The 17713-nt window shown below is 38.1% G+C and overlaps 1 pseudogene; it reads right to left on the reverse strand.

Moving 5' to 3' along the window:
• Nucleotides 1-2486: 2486 nt before the first annotated feature.
• Nucleotides 2487-9966, reverse strand: LOC135106648 (alkaline phosphatase-like; annotated as a pseudogene).
• Nucleotides 9967-17713: the final 7747 nt, after the last annotated feature.

Here is a 17713-nt window from a genome sequence, read left to right on the forward strand (position 1 = left end):
GAGTTATTTGGCTTATGAGTCAATTGGACCCCAACATTCTTTACTCTCTCTCTCTCTCTCTCCTCTCTCTCTCTCTCTCTCTCTCTCTCTCTCTCTCTCCTCTCTCTCTCTCTCTCTCTCTCTCTCTCCTCTCATCCTCTCACTCTCTCTCTCTCCTCTCTCTCTCTCTCTCTCTCTCTCTCTCTCTCTCCTCTCTCTCTCTCTCTCTCTCTCATCTCTCTCTCTCTCTCTCTCCCTCTCCTCTCTCCTCTCTCTCTCTCCTTCTCTCTCTCTTCTCTCTCTCTCTCTCTCTCTCTCTCTCTCTCTCTCTCTCTCTCTCTCTCTCTCTCTCTCTCTCTCTCTCTCTCCTCTCTCTCTCTCTCTCTCTCTCTCTCTCTGTTTTGACCATATAGGAAGGAGCTTAAGCCTATAAGATGTAACGTGTGTAAGTGTGTGTGTGTGTGTGTGTGTGTGTGTGTGTGTGTGTGTGTGTGTGTGTGTGTGTGTTGTAAAGACTAGAGTTTGTGGAAGTGTGTGTGTGTGTGTATTTTACCTAGTTGTGGTTTATGGGAGGGGAGTATTCTCATAGCATCCTGTCTCTATATCTATCCAATTTGGTCTTAAAAGCATGGACAGTTACGGCATTGACAACATCTTCACTGAGTTCATTCCATTTGTTCTAACTTCTGTGAGGGAAAACTATACTTTTTGATGTCTCTTCTGCAGTTAACATTCTCCAACTTCTTACTGTGTCCTCTGGAATTCTGTGTCTAAATTTATAAAACTTTCTTTGTCCACATTTTCCATACCATTTAGCATTCTATAGATGTTTATTAAATCCCCTCTCTCTCTCTCCTGTTTTCAAGGGTAGGAATTTCCAACATTCTTAATCTCTCTCTTCATAGGTCAACTTACTCAACTCCAGAACCATTTTAGTGACTGCTCTTTGTATTCTTTCTAATTTTATAACATTCCTCTTTATGTGAGGAGACCAAACCACTGTCACATCCAGTCTTGGTCTTATCATGGAAATCAACAACTTCTTTATAATTCCTTCATCTAAATATGAGAATGCCATTCTTATTCTTTTTAACAAATTCATCGCCTCTCCAGTAATTTTATCTATGTGTCTATCCGGAGTAAAATTTTCAGTAACTTACTCCCAAATCCACTTCCTCTTTTGATTTCTGTAACTTCACACCATCCATCTCATAATGATATTGTATTCTTTTCTTACTCTTACCAAACTCCATTACTTTACATTTACTTAAATTGAATTCCATTTGCCAAGATTTGCTCCATCTATTTATCTTATTTAAATCATCTTGTAGTACCATACAGTCACTTACATTTTTTACCCTGAGCTTAGCATCATCTGCAAATAAGTTCATATAACTGTCTATTTCTTAATTTGTCATTCACATATATTACAAACATTATCGGTCCCAGCACTGACCCCTGTGGGACACCACTAGGGATTGTGTGTGTGTGTGTGTGTGTGTGTGTGTGATATGTGTTTGCTACAAGAGCAAAAATGGTCTTTACAACACCTTTTTTTTAGGTGAACAAGGCAAGATATATAGAAGAAAATAGTGGTAATGAAACAGGTTCATATTTTTATATGTTACTTTACATATACTTTATTATACCATGCTAAGCAATGTGTTCTATATACACTTATTGCATACAGATTTATGATTAATGTGATGATGTATGGTGGTGATAAAGAATTTGCATTCTGAATGTTAAATTTTATTGTCTGCATCCAGTTAGTCTCTCTCTCTCTCTCTCTCTCTCTCTCTCTCTCTCTCTCTCTCTCTCTCTCTCTCTCTCTCTCTCTCTCTCTCTCTCTCTCTCTCTCTCTCTCTCTCTCTCTCTCTCTCTCTCTCTCTCTCTCTCTCTCTGTGCATGTGTGTGTGTGTGTGTGTGTGTGTGTGTGTGTGTGTGTGTGTGTGTGTGTGTGCATTGAATATCATTGTCTTGTCCCCCTTAATGTCTAAGTGCTGTGAAGATTTCAGTTTAATCTTAGGGAATGTTTGTGGATGAGAAAGTGGGTGTGTTGATACCTTATCAGTATCTTGGCTATGCTCCTTCATAAAACAATGTCAGCCTGGTAATTTCTATAAGATCATTCTTAAATTCATCTTCAAGAGCAAAAAAATTATGCTAATGGAATGGCATTACCATCAAAATGAAGGTCTATGTGGATTTTGTCCATTGATCATTGATCACTAAATACAAACCACAAGATCATTAATAATCACAGTCCTTCTCTATTGACATTTAACAATTTCCAAAGGCTATGACTGATTCCTTGGCATCTGATCAAAGACTCAATGACGCATTTTTTATCAGGTCCCACACTCAAAATGCTCATTCATGAACTACTGCATCAAGATACCAGGTGTTCTGTCTATTCATGTGAACTCACTAAACAGCCTCAAAATATGCCTTTTACAGCAGGTTCATGATTAAGTCCACATATTGAACTGGAAAACTTTAGGCATATCAAGATAATATCCAGGTGGAGACTGCTAAGAGGATGAGGGTGAGAGCAGGTACAGCTTTCTCTGCCCCACCATGACAGTGATCTTTATAATCACCAATGCAGGATGTGTAAGCCATCATAAAGGGGATGTAGTTTTGTTCATGAAGTCCATGGAAGAGGTTGTGCCATAGGACCTGAAAATATGTAACTTCATTTAAACCATGTATATGAGATGGAGGTGTTTCTGATAATTATTAAATTGTCCATGAAATTACAAAGTATGATGTTATATGTTCTCCAGAAAATAAAAATAAGTTCAATATATTTTTTGGTTCACTTAAGAAGCTATATCAAATCTTTCTTTATTTTTTTTTTTATTCAAAGCAAAATATCATCTGTTTCATGGCAGTCATGTGTCAATTGTTCAAAAATTTTGTTAACTTTTGTACAGAACTGTTATATTGACATTTTCCTTTGTTCTTACCTCACAAACTATTGTGTGAGCTTATTGTTTGAAAAGATTGGTTCCTCACCTCTAGCATAGATAGCAACATCATCTCCACCATGAGTTTCGGAGTCTTTGGGGACAGCTGCCAACTGTGTGTACTCCCAGTCTCTGGAATCCTCCGCAGTTAATATTAGGTCGTGTATCATTGAAACCTGGCCCGTTGGCATACATGAGGGTTGTGTAGGGAAACCCTTCCTCATCAAAGCCTGCTAGTCCTGAGCAACCATTGAAAATACATGTTTTAATATTTGGAAGGAAATTATTTGGGGTCTACACTTTCCACTTTTATGTTTATTACACTATTGTGGATATTGGTGGGTGAATTGCTTTGGATTCATTACTTATCTTAGTTGTTAACAGTTTATAGTTTTAAAGTGTTATTTAGGTGAAAAATTATAACTAGTTCTATAACCAAATGTGGTGTCATGTGTGATTAAGCTGTAGTAATATTTCCTCAATTGTGGATTATTTGTTACAGTAAATAAGATGAATATTCAGTAGACAAGAGAGAGAGAGAGAGAGAGAGAGAGAGGAGAGAGAAGAGAGAGAGAGAGAGAGAGAGAGAGAGAGAGAGAGAGAGAGAGAGAGAGAGATCTTACCAGTAATTTCCTGGCCACGATCTGGGTAGCCACTAAAAGACATGGTATGGGCATGGTCAGAGCGGTCACTACAATGAGGGTGTCCTGAGGGAGACGGTTGCATCAAGGTATTAGCCAACATACTATTTCTTGGAGGTGCTAATTAGAAGAGTGATTTGAAAGGATATGTTAGGTGTTTTTACATGTCTTGTATAGTTTGTTCCAGGAGTGAGATGATTGCTGGTATGGCATAGATTGGCTTTGGAACCAGTGGGGTGAAATCACGGAAATAGTGAAATTAATTTTTATCAGCTGAATTTGTGGGCTCACACACATTATTAATCTGGCTGCTCTACAATTAGTTGATTGGTGATCACTTTACTAACATAATATGTACTACCTTGGATGGTGAAGAATAGGTGAAAACTGAACTAGGCTATGATTTTCATTTATATCTAGGGAATACTTTTGTGTGTGTGTGTGTGTGTGTGTGTGTGTTACAACAAATCCCCTCTGCATGGATTTCGGCATGGTGCATATTTAGACAAATGTTTTAGTTGCTTGGCTTTGACAAAGACAGCTGATAATGTGCAGTGAATATGTTCTACCATAGAATTTTTAGTAGCTTGTGAGTCTGATATATATATATATATATATATATATATATATATATATATATATATATATATATATATATATATATATATATATATATATATATATATATATATATATATATATATATATATATATATATATATATATATATATATATATATATATATATATTTATTTATTTATTTATTTAATTTTATATATTTATTTTTATTTATTTATTTATTTAATTTTATTATTTATTTATTTATTTGTTCTTTTTTTGGTAACTGACCAAATTTCTGAGAAAAAACCAGTTAAGAAAAAAAAAAAAAGGCTCACTAAAAAAAAAAAAAACAGGCCTACTTCAATTCTGTTAAGTTGCCGCAAGAAAACTTATAGCCAGTGCATTATTAAAAAAAATTAATAGGGAGACCGCATGGACTGATTTTATGTTTTCAAATGCAGAATAAAAACTAGCTGTGTAAATAACATGAGTACATAACAGTATATTATCATTTATGTTCGAATACTACTATCAGTTGCTTTCAGACAAGGAGGTAAATGTAAGTTTTGAAAAGAAAAGCTCACACACTAAGTTGAAGCAGATCCACTGCAGCAACTGCCTGGCGGGCTGGCTGGCCCTGCCCAGTACTTTGAAAAATTTCTCTCATATAATTATTTTTTAATTGATATAAATCTAAAATGATTTTTTTTTTTTCTTAATTTCATGGGATATGTTAGAAATCTTGAAAATAGGTGACAGAAGGTGTCCCGAGGGAGGGCGATGCGGGACGTGGGACAAATGCTTTGAATACAGGATGTCTGGTCACCCTGATGCAAACCAGTAACCAACATCTGTGATAAGGTTTTGATTTGATTAGATAATGAAATTATCGCTACTGTTTCACAATAACCACGAAAACTTGAAAAAAAAAAATTAATAATAATATAGATGTCACATAATAGCTGGTGCATGGAACCCACTGTAGTCAGGATGCTAGGTAGAAGCATTTCAATATAAGGTTCAAACTCTCATCACTTACTCTCTCGTTAGTCATCTTTATCGCCACCCCAATAGCGTCGTCCATGGCCACCAGCTCATCCAGAGCACGATGGGCCATGGTGTCATGGTGGGCGTGGTCGATCCTTCCACACCTCCACCTGAACATGGGGATATTTAATGATGATGATGGTGATGATCCTTATGATAATAATGATGAACGTTCAGACAAGTTGGGGATGGAGGTCAAGAGAGAGATAGGTGTTGAGTCGGGAATAAACTCGCCTCATAACATTTGGGTTTTTCCCCTCTTGACCTTCACCTACAATAGTAATAGCATTATTAATGATAACAATACTAATAGTAGTAGTAGTAGTAGTAGTAGTAGTAGTAGTAGTAATAGTAGTAGTAATAGTAGTAGTAAGTAGTAGTAGTAGTGATAATAGTAATAAGAATAAGAGTAGTAATAATAGTAGTACCTAGTAATAAAATTATTATCATTAGTTATTATTTTTCATCATTATTATTTTTTTATAGAAAATTTGCATATTCCATTAAGAACATGACTGCTATACTGTTATTGCAAAATCAATTAAAACTACGTATACCACAAAACATAATGAGGGAAAGCTTACCAGCAGGAAGTAACCTTCAGATCCCTGGCTTAATACTTCAAGTGCCACCTTGGTCATGCTGGCCAGGGTTGGAACGTTCAGTTTCTTGTCCCTCTTTTCGTGTTCATACTGTAAATGTCCATTGGCAAAGATCCCTGTGACGGAGGCAGAGCTTAGAAGACTAACAGGACCGCGTTGCAGTACAAAGTTGTAGTATAGAATTTGATAATCATTTCCAACATACAAGATGTCAATGAAGAAATATTACGAATACTAATAATAAGATGAAAAAAAATTACCCAAAAGATAATCCACATTGCTGGTGTCCAATGCCAGCAGATCTGACTTGGTTCTGACGAAGGCGTGGTTAACACCGCTTTTTTCTTCGCATTAACCCAGTCCTGTGTAAGATTCCTTCCATCGAGGCGGGTGCAGCCGTATTCATCATCAAGTGGGTCGTCTTCCGTTCCCGTAGCGTTAGAGGTAAGACTCTGGTACCCGCCGCCCATCACCACCTGCCGCATTATTATTGGCATTATGTACTGCTTTCTCCCATGGGCCATTCACAGAAATACTGAACAATGAATTTTTTTTTAGCAAAGAAGGCGGGGGATTGAACCGCCTGACCAGAGCACAAAGACAGCGCTCAGATGTCGGGAACGTGAAGATCGTCAGGTCCCAAGATCATTTGTGGGCCATTGCGCTCCTGACAACTGCAATTATCTCTGGAAAACATTAGATGGCACTCATGGACAGCTGCAACAAAGTGCAATATCCAATATTATGATTTTTTAAAGTATTGGTTAATCTCTTGAAAGAATTGCAAGGAGGTGCAATTGAGCATATCGCCACAAAGAGCACCAGTAAAAAAAATAGCTAAAAATAAAAAGTGCTTAACTGCATTTTGTAGTACGTATTGTATTTACGTACACAGTACTACGAACAAAACAGCGGTAAGAATGCGAGCTGTATGTTTCGCAGCAGGAAAGTGAAGAAAGTGAAAGAGTGCATGCACTTCATAAATTCGATAATAATAATAATAATAATAATAATAATAATAATAATAATAATAATAATAATAATAACAATAATAATAATAAAACGTTATAGTAGACTGATATCAGAATATAGAATAGGGGTATAATGGAGACGAATGACAAGTTGATTGTTTCCTGGATTGTGTCAAAGGAATTCAATATATTTAACCAATAGATCTTGCTCCGCGTAAGGACAAATAGAACAGTTTATATTCACAGAAGTGAGCGTGACAGAGACTTCAAAAGAAAGAAAAAAAAAAATTCCGAGGGCCAAGGATGGAAGGAAAATTATAATTGCATTTTTATAACGGACACAATAAATCAGAAGTCGTTGCTAGATTAATGTAAAAAATCAGTATTACTTGATATTTTACTCGCACCATGCCAGATCTTGCACTTCTATATCCCATCCCGCCCTTACGTTAATCGAGGCGCCCGGTTCGTCTTCCACCAGCTGTCTTGCGATGTCCTTCATGGAATCGCAGCCCTCGGGAAGGTTGCCATCACACTCCCAGTCGCGATCTGCAACGTGGGCGTAGGTCCCGGCTGGCGTGGCGTGGGTTACCCTCGTAGACGTCACCACACCTGAAGCAGCAGGGGTTCATATAATTACGAACTCTTTAAGATCTCGTTGGTAACATTTATCTTTGCCTGATCCCTGTGAACTAATTAGATCAAATACAAATGTGGAGTCAGTAATCCATCCTGTTTTTGTGATGTTCTCACCTGTCCTTTTGCCGGCGTCCTGAGCCCACTTGACGATTGAGTACACCTTGTTATCATCCGTGACGCTGTGACAGTCCTGGTAGATGGCTGACGCGTCCACACCTAGGGTCTTGTAGTTGGTCTTGACGCCCCCGAGGTAAGCTGTGGCAGTGCTGGCGCTGTCCGAGACTTGCTTGTTAACGTTGTAGGTCTGTAGAACAAGAAAACAGACGGAAGTAATAATCATAGATATTTCCTGAGGCATTCATTCTTAAGATAAAGTTTAATGAAAATAATGTCAGATCTTCAAGGAAGTTTCTCTTTAAATCTCTACTACTTGATAACGTGGTGATCCCAGACAGAGCGAAGTTCACTGCCATTTTTACACGAGCGCTCCTTTGAGAGCACAAAGTACTTTTTTTTTTTTTTTATCTTGCGTCAAACGTGTGTATTCGAATGTCTTTTTTTCTTTTCCATATTAAAATTTATCATATTTATCAGTGTTAAGGAAATACATTTGCTTATTTTATCATTCTCTCTCTCTCTCTCTCTCTCTCTCTCTCTCTCTCTCTCTCTCTCTCTCTCTCTCTCTCTCTCTCTCTCTCTCTCTCCAAGCATTGTTCAGTAAAGAACCGTCGTCACCTGTAATCTGTCTGTACACGCAAAATCAGAGCAAATGATGTTACTGCACTGGGCCAGACGGACTCCATTTACGAGAATCCCGATTTAACTAACACGCAACTGAGTGAAGCACGGTGATGGATATTCTGGTACAGCAGTGAGGCAACCGTTAAGCGAATGAAATGTATACAGTATGTCATTATGTTTCTGTCCATTAGCACACCATACATGTAGAATGGAAACTGAATCCAAATGCCGCATCACGCAATTTCATAGTTTGCATTTTTTTTTTTTTTTTCTTTTTCACTACAAGTCTTGCGCTCTATGTTTAGGCCGTTACATTTAAATTTTTATGTTTGCGCCGAAGATTGCTTGGAATATAGAAAAATGATAAACGTGATTGACTAACCTTCGCTAGTCCAACGTGCGGGAATTGTTCAAAGTTCAGCCAACCTTCCTCCCCGCTTCTCGAGAACTGCTGCCCCTTGTAGATCCTGCCCGCCGTTATGGTGGGGATGCTCATGCCGTCACCCAGGAAGAGAATCACGTTCTTGGCCACGTTAGTGTTGCGCTTCATCCTGATGGCGCGGGTGAGCTCTTCATCAGCTATCTTCTTCCAGTAAATTTGTGCTGTGGGCAGGACGAGAAAGTAGGATTGCCGTCTTTTTTTTTTTTTTTTTTTTTTTTTTCACCTAGTGTTTATGATTATATGGATCATGTTTTCATATCTGCATCAAAGGATTTTCGCTGGAATATCAAGTGATATCACAAAATAGCTCAGCAAGGAAAGGTAAATATGTAAATAACTACGAATATAACTAAATGATTTCAGTGTCTTAATTATAATTATACATATCAACTTGCCGCCACGAATTTAACTGTATCGTACAAAAGTCCAAGCAAAGATAAATAAAAGTATCAAAGCCTTTATAATGCTCATGGAAACTCACTCTGCTCTTCATTTGACTTTTTCTTGAACCTCCGGACTTGGTACAGAGGTGTGGAGAGGCAGAGCTGGGACAGCATGCTCATTGCTGCCAGCGCCACTACCAACCGGAGATACAGTCGCATCTTGCCCTCAATTACAAGTCTGCTGAATTAAAGACATCAAGAAAAATCACCAGTGGAGCTTGAAATGCCTCCCCCCTCTCCCTTTAGAGAAACATTGTCGTGTGGTGTAACATTTGTAAAGGCAAAAAGTTGTCCTAGTTGTTTAATTATTTCTTATTTTTTGCTAAATAATTTTTACGTGGAGTTTGCAGTCCAGTTTTGGTCACCACCATGCAAAGACACAACAGTTAAGAATTTTTTTTATCTATTTATTTTTTATGTAATAAATTGAAAGAGAACAAGATTAAATGTGTCTCCTCTTGAGAAACGTTGTCTCTGAGAGAGAGAGAGAGAGAGAGAGAGAGAGAGAGAGAGAGAGAGAGAGAGAGAGAGAGAGAGAGAGAGAGAGAGAAAAAAAAAAATATATATATATATATATATATATATATATATATATATATATATATATATATATATATAGATAGATAGATAGATAGATAGATAGATAGATAGATAGATAGATAGATAGATAGGAATTCTTAAAGATATTCAAAAGAATTTACTAGTGTTGAAGCAAATAAACAGTTGGAAAATGATAACAACAGTGCAGATCAACACTACAGCTACAAGATTTATCCACAATAAATTATATCAGCTACAAATCTGCTTTCAAATTCCGTAGTGCGCTGTAAGTTGATAAATTCTTTTAAGAACATACTTGACCACCATCAGGGTTCCCAATAAGACAACACACCTGAGCTTGCCGCGGCCCATCATCATTATGTTTACCCCAGATGTGGTTAACTTCTGTCTCCGCTTGCGTTTTATTGTGTTTGCTCTCTCTCTCTCTCTCTCTCTCTCTCTCTCTCTCTCTGTCTCTCTCTCTCTCTCTCTCTCTCTCTCTCTCTTCTCTCTCTCTCTCTCTCACACACACACACACACACAACAACACACACACAGAGAGAGAGAGAGAGAGAGAGAGAGAGAGAGAGAGAGAGAGAGAGAGAGAGAGAGAGAGAGAGATGGACAAATACAGTAATAGAACACGTGTCACTTTACCACAACAGTTAAACACACATGCAGGTCGCCACGAGTCTGTGTTGGCTGGTGTGCGTGATTCCGTCGTATCGGGTCTTCGCTCACCTGAACGCACCCACCACGAGCACTGGTGCCAAACTGATCTATGTACGCACGGGCCCGCTCGTTTTTTATCACCCGCGCACCACGAGATAGGCACGGTGTTATGGGTAAGCCTTTTCCGTCAGATATGGCATCACTGCAGCAGGAGTTAGTTCGCTTATGTCTTACTACAGAACATATTCTAAAACACTTCATCGCACCGTAACTACATTCACGAGGCTCTAGTTGAGGTTTTTAAGAGATATTTTTATGGTTCTAGTGATAGATTAACAAAGATTTGTACATTACATTCTACAGGAAAAGCACTCTTGAGAATACGACTTATCATCTCTGTGGCATTTGAAAACATTCGTGATGGGAGAGCAAAGCGTTTCAATATATGTGGCTGCTTGTGACGCTAGTGAAAAGATTTATACATTTTTAACAGAAGAAACACTCTTGAGAACACGGCTTATCATCGCGGTGGCCTTTGAAAAATAGTCGTGGTGAGAGAGCTAAGCATTTCAGGATACGTGGCTACATGTGACGCTGGTGACTTTATTATGGATAATCGTGGTGTGGCGGGTGAAGCAGTGGTACGGGTTATAGATGATCCGAAAAAAGAGAAAGTACTTGAGCCCCGCTGAGAAACATGTGGTGGGAGAGACAACTTTGCTGTGAAAAAAAACCTGCATGGCATTCGTTGTTGGGCATTTAATTCATAAATACCTGCAGTTATAAATGAAGAAAAGTCCAAAAGATCAAAACATAAATAAGATAGTGAGTTAGAGATAAGTGAAGTTTAGAGGAGTAGATCGCCTGTTAGATTATGAGCTGGTGGTGGACATACAGCTAACATTATAGTACATGCTGCATACAATAGGCCAATGCTCGTCCATAATAGCGAGAAAAAGACAATACAAAAAAAAATCAGGAAGTTTAAAAGTTGTTTCGTGTTGCTATGCTGTCCTTGAAACTACTGCGTCGCCGTCTGAATTCAGTATTTGCTAACTTGAGTGTCTTTAGAGTGCTGCGCCATGCACGGGAGTATGAAGGTCCTGCATAGCCTTGGTGTTTCTATGAAATGTGCTGCAGACTGATATCAGGAATTAACTTCATAGGACGCAAAGATGACTGGTGCGTCAGAGGAGCCGTAAGTGTGTGTGTGTGTGTGTGTGTGTGTGTGCAGAGAGAGAGAGAGAGAGAGAGAGAGAGAGGAGAGAGGAGAGAGAGAGAGAGAGAGAGAGAGAATGTAAATGTAAATTTCATTTCACTGGCTGGGCGTGGTATGAGGTGATGAACAACGCACACCTTTGTCTCCCTGTCTTCTTCGAAAGTCATGACGAACAGCAACAACCGAGCCAGCGGACGAAGAGGCACGGTGGCCGTGACAGGGGAGAAAGACTAATTACGTAATAAGGGTGTTATCAGTGAGTGAAGTGTACACCATTAGTTTATCGAGAAGACCTGTTGATGCTCCAATCATGCCACAGACGGTGTGTGCTTGGGGAGCATTATCAATATCACATATCATTGTTGGGAGATTATTTGTTATCTTTTCGTTGCCCAATGATGCCTGATTATATATATATATATATAATATATATATATATATATACTATATATATATATATATATATATATATATATATATATATATATATATATATATATATATATATATATGTTGTGTGTGTGTGTGTGTGTGTGTGTGTGTGTGTGTGTGTGTGTGTGATGGTGATCTTGAAATGTATCATTTACAAGAAAGTTTAGCTATTTTTCCCTCTCTTTTTTTTCTTCTTCTTTTTCTTTTTTTTTCATTTCGAGTCTCAACTCCCAGTGCTCCACCGTGGATCTCCGTGAGGGAGTGTGTTGGTGACACTCGCCACGAGACGCCTGCTTGACTTAACTTAGCGGGACACCAAGTCTCACCTGCGTGGCTTGACATGCGCAAAGCTGTTTCTAATTGTGCCAAGCATCACCCGGGCAATGTTATTAAGGATATTATGTCTCCAACATTTCCATGCACATATAGTGATTTGAGAAAAAATGCTCGAAATATTTCTTTATTTTTCTTAATAAGTTTAAGTGTTTTGTGCCATTGATTGAAAACCAGTTATCGGTGGTCACGATTGGATAAGAGGTTGGTTGGTGAAGTGAACACTGAAGGTGACACCGAGAGTGCTGAAATCCCCCATACAGCGAACTGGTATTTGCCCAGTGTGGGATGAACAAGGATGTTATATAAATGTGTTGTGTTCGAGGAGATAGAGAGGGAGGGAGGTGACACATGGAACAATTAGCGGGTTTCAGGCCCGGAAACCAGTGTTCTCATCCATTTTTCCTCCCCATCCCGCCGCTGGAGGTGACGCAGGCCTGTACGGCATGTCTGAAAGGAAATACGTCACTCCATGTAGTTTGCCCAAACATTGAATGGATTCAATTTTGGATGGCTCCCCTCCAGCCACACCCACGAGCCAGTATGTCCACCTCGGACCAGGATTGTTCTGATTTAAATTAAATAAATTTTTGATTGAGCCTGATGTTAAGGCCTCCAGTGACGTTTTGGCAGTGCAAGTGAAATGAACAGTTAAAAGTTAGAGTGAACAGAATATCAATATGTGTAAGGAAACTGTAGAGGCTGTTGATCAGATGTCATTGAACGCTTCTTGCAGGAATGTGGCTTCGTGTGTTAGGGGGGAAAAAGGGGGGGAGGCTGGCGAGGAACATGAGAGGCAAACATGAGGAACGTGCTTATGTACATATCGTGTATTGCTCAACCAAACCTTCACAGCACCTTTATATTGTACAGTAATATTACAAAGACAGAACCTCTCGATATCCACTGCTCGGTGCTGGCGAATATCGAGGGCGTAAGGAAGAGCATGGCTTTGTTGGAGAAAAATCTGAGGTGCACAAATATTTATTAAGTGAAAATTCATAATGCACATAGCACAGTGTGTAACTATTGTTGTACTGTCACATAACAACAATATCCTTCCATAGAACACTGCGTCATGGGGGTAGATGGCCTCGTCCGGGTTTGTTGGTTGTGTTCCTTGTACCGTAGGCCCCTTGTTGACTGTGTTCCTTGTACCATGTTGATTGTGCTCTTTGTACCGTGTTGACTATGTTCCTTGTACTGTGTTGATTGTGTTCATTGTACACTGTTGATTGTGTTCCTTGCACCATGTTCATTGTGTTCCTTGTACCACAGGCCGCGTGTTTCCCTCCCCGTCAACAGCCAGCCGCCACAACGCACTCCTCAGAGGCGAGCATATGAACCGTCGTAACGATACTGTAATCCGTCTTATTTTCTCTGGCAGGAGAATGACACTGAAGAATTAAGCAAGAGTAAGCGAGTGAGTGAGGAAGTGACTGACTGACTGACTGAATGACTGATTGTCTAAAAATTTTTCGTTACAACAGCGAGGTCACATAATGTATAATGTAGGTATCCTAGTAAATTGTGAATACAGTAATGGAGACTGATATTATTTTGCCAACACTAATGAAGAGGTTGATCTGCGGGAGCCATGAAGGGTAAAGCAGTGTAACGCCATCGTAACATCCTCCTGTTGTGTACATAAAGGTATCTTGTGATGGTTTGGGTATGGAGAATATCTCACGTGATTATAGACACGTAATCAGCTTCATCTCACAGTAATAATAATGATAATAATAATAATAATAATAATAATAATAATAATAATAATAATAATAATAATAATAATAATAAACTGTTTATTAATAAGGCAATGATGACACCGAAAAATGTACATTACATAGGGGATAAAAAGACTCAATATGATTAAAGGTAGATCTTATGAGTGATGGTTCGCACAATGATGTGGGGCGCGCCAAGAAGATATCCAATGAGAATCTTTGGTGATATCGGTACGCGGCGCTTGTAGTGGTTCCACGCAACTGTGTTGTCGAGTGGCACTGACCAGAGGTGTCAGGCGGTATGCATGTGGCGAAGGCGTGGATGGTGTGTGTGTGTGTGTGTGTGTGTGTGTGTGTGTGTGTGGGTGGGTGGATGGTTGGATGTGTGTGCACTGTGCACTAGCCAGTGAGGGGCGGGATAGTATATAGGACATGACATAATTATTATCGGTGATGACAGCGCAGAATATAACAGTAGTTCCCAACCTTCCCTAATTTCATTCATCTCTCCGGTAGCTTTTGAGAAATTCATGCTCCCTAGCGCTCCAAGGACGATTAATTGCAAAAAAATTACATTAATGTTTCATATTTTCTCCATTTTTAAGACTGAAAATATATAAATAAAAGTACTGAAGAAAGAAAGAAAGAAAATAGCTTCTCAGTTCTAAATAATCATTATATAGTCTTAAATGTATAATAGAACAAAATGCCACATCTCAGACCTACGAGGCACAAGTTGTGTCTGAGTGTAAGATAGTGACTTCCTCCAACACACACCTCCACTCTTTAAATCTATGAAAATCCTTCAACTCTCTGACTTATCAAACTTCTCTATTGCATCATACATGTTCAAATTGATAAATTCCAACAACAACAATACCCTGACCCTAACTCATAACCACTCCACACGCTACAGGCATTCTCTACAGATTCCCCATCATACCTTAACTCTCTACCAACACTCTCTAATGTATAAAGGTCCCAAAATATGGAATAGCACCCTGTCACATATAAAAAATTCATTAAGCGTAAATATCTTTAAGAGAAAACTAAAAGAATATTTATTGTCTCAATACTGACACATCTTGTACTTCAATCAATTTTTATCAATATCTATTATTTTGTTTCTTGGTATTGTAACCAAATAGTTCATATCCTCTGTAACTAAAATAGTTTATATCCTCTAGTATATATACATATTTATTTCTGTTTGTTTAATTATTCTCAAAACAAATATTTGCTTGTTTATAATCAGATTCCACTTCAATTTTCTCTATTTCTCATGTATAATTATGATTTTTCTCCTTTCCTTCCTGTTCTTGCAAAGCCATTTATCCCTAAATCTTTTGTTATTGCTATTTATTTATTTATATATATTTTTTTTTTTACATTTTCTTCAATTAGATTTTTAGTTTAGTGTTGTTTTACATTTCAGTATTAAGTAGATATTAAGTGTGCCCAAAAAGCTTGTGCTTCATAACGGGCTGTTTGTCTTTCAATTAATTGTACCTTAAGCTTATATATGTACTACAGACAAACATAATAAAGTGTTTAAAGTGTTTAAAGTGTTTAAAGTGTTTAAAGATACTGACTGATATACAAAAATGTAATGTTTTAATCTCAATTTAAATTGGACTCTTACATAACACAAGTTTCTTCCTAAAACGTTTATTTATTTATTTTTTCTATTGTGCTTTCTTGCATACATTCAGTGACACGTCACGTACATATCCCACGACACAATTTCCTTCCTAAAACATCTTTTCCTACTGTGCCTCTAATACACACTGGCCATGACATGTACCCCTCCATTTTATCCCATTATTTCCAAATATCCTGTGAAAAAATTCATGTTCCTCCAGGGTGATTATCACTGGGACAGAGACTGATGAAAGCCAACGATGTATCTGACAATTAGAGGAGATATAGTTACTATCGATGACTATATGATTTGTGTGTGTGTGTGTGGGAAGGAAGTGGTAGGAGGGTTGGTGAATGAGTATACACTCGTAAGTCTAGTTGATATAAGTATGAGCTCGTCACACTATGTAGGAACGCAGCTGTTCTGTGCTGAGACCAAAGCTTCAGTATGGAAGAGAGGTGACAGACACAGTAGCGGCGGTGGACAACCGAAAAAGCGATCAACAAATATGTCTTGGATTCTCTTCCGGCCATCGATCCCGTAACAAAGGATCCTACAAGGGCAAAGCTAGTCATTAGTATACCGTACGTTTTCGCATCATTTATTCATCGTTAGTAACTACATACTACGTACTAGTACATAAGCACAGGCGTCTCTCTCTCTCTCTCTCTCTCTCTCTCTCTCTCTCTCTCTCTCTCTCTCTCTCTCTCTCTCTCTCTCTCTCTCTCTCTCTCTCTCTCTCTCTCTCTGTGTGTGTGTGTGTGTGTGTTTGTGTGTGTGTGTAAAATAATATCCCTCTTATTCCTCACTAGGTTATTTCATAGTTTCTTAGAAGAGTTCGGGAAGCAGAAATGTTCTTAGAAGAGTTCGGGAAGCAGAAATGTTATAATCAGATTTCACCGAAGTCAACAATCTCTGACCAATCGTGTCTCATGTTTATGATAACAATTATAATGCTGTAACTTTTCCATCTTATTACTTTTCTATGCCTCACGATTTCCTTGCATCTCTTCAGTACCTCGGCTTGAGACTTTAGTTCATGTTGCTGCTGAAAATCACCTGCATTTCTTTGTTCTCTAGATCATGACAAAGGTGACTCGTAAGCAACGAAAACTGAAGGAGATACGATGTTGTGGAGTTATAAGGCAGCTTTAACCCTTTTATTCCTACGGTCATTATTTGTAAACATTCAGAGCTTTGTAAGAAAAAAAAAAGATTACATGATCACACAGAAGTAAAGAGACAATACACAGAAAAATAATTATCCTCCTTCTTGCCTACACTATTTAAGAAATTGTACGGCAAAGAGAAGTGCCGAAAAAAAGTTGCAGGTGATTACGAGAAAAAAATAAATAAATAAATAAAACCTAGCAGTGAAAGGGTTAAAGTTTTGGCGTCTCACCAGGACTATTTATGAATGCCACAGAGATGAAAAGTCGGGTTCTCATGGATGTATTTTCCTTTGACAGTGCGAAATCCTTGTAAAACTATCACCGGAGTCTTGAAAGTGTTCTTGAAAATCGTAGTAACTTCCACTGTAGCCTGTAAAAAAAAAAAAAAAAAAAAAAAAAAAACTATACATAATGTCGAAACGTTTTAATAATACAAAACCCAGAATGTGAAGGTCATAGCGGCGACATCATACAAATTCAAGACCCAAGGGAGTTTTATTATAATGAGATCCGAGGCCAAAATTTATTCACTGTTGTAACACGTGAGATTCATCAACCCCATGCGATACTTTTCTTTTTTTTTTCATGACAACTCAATTAATTATCCTGTCATTCAGTATTTCTCTCTAATAACATATAAATCACAGGTCACACTAACCACGACCATTTCATGCATCTTTATCTTGTTTTCGCGACAACGTGATCGATCTTGTTTGGTTCCTTCATCTAATATCACATCCATTATACGCACCACCATTTCTTCATTTATTTATTTATTTATATTTTTTTTACGAATAACAACGATACAAATTTCCTTCCTGATTCGTCATATTCTTTGAGATTCATAATCTTAAGGAGGTCCTCTTTCAACAAAAAAAAATTTCTTTAAAAAGCCATCAACCTCAAGGCGAACAGATAAGGGAATGCAAGAGCTGCC

This window comes from Scylla paramamosain, chromosome 13 (genome assembly GCF_035594125.1).
Source record: "Scylla paramamosain isolate STU-SP2022 chromosome 13, ASM3559412v1, whole genome shotgun sequence".
NCBI lineage: Eukaryota > Metazoa > Arthropoda > Malacostraca > Decapoda > Portunidae > Scylla > Scylla paramamosain.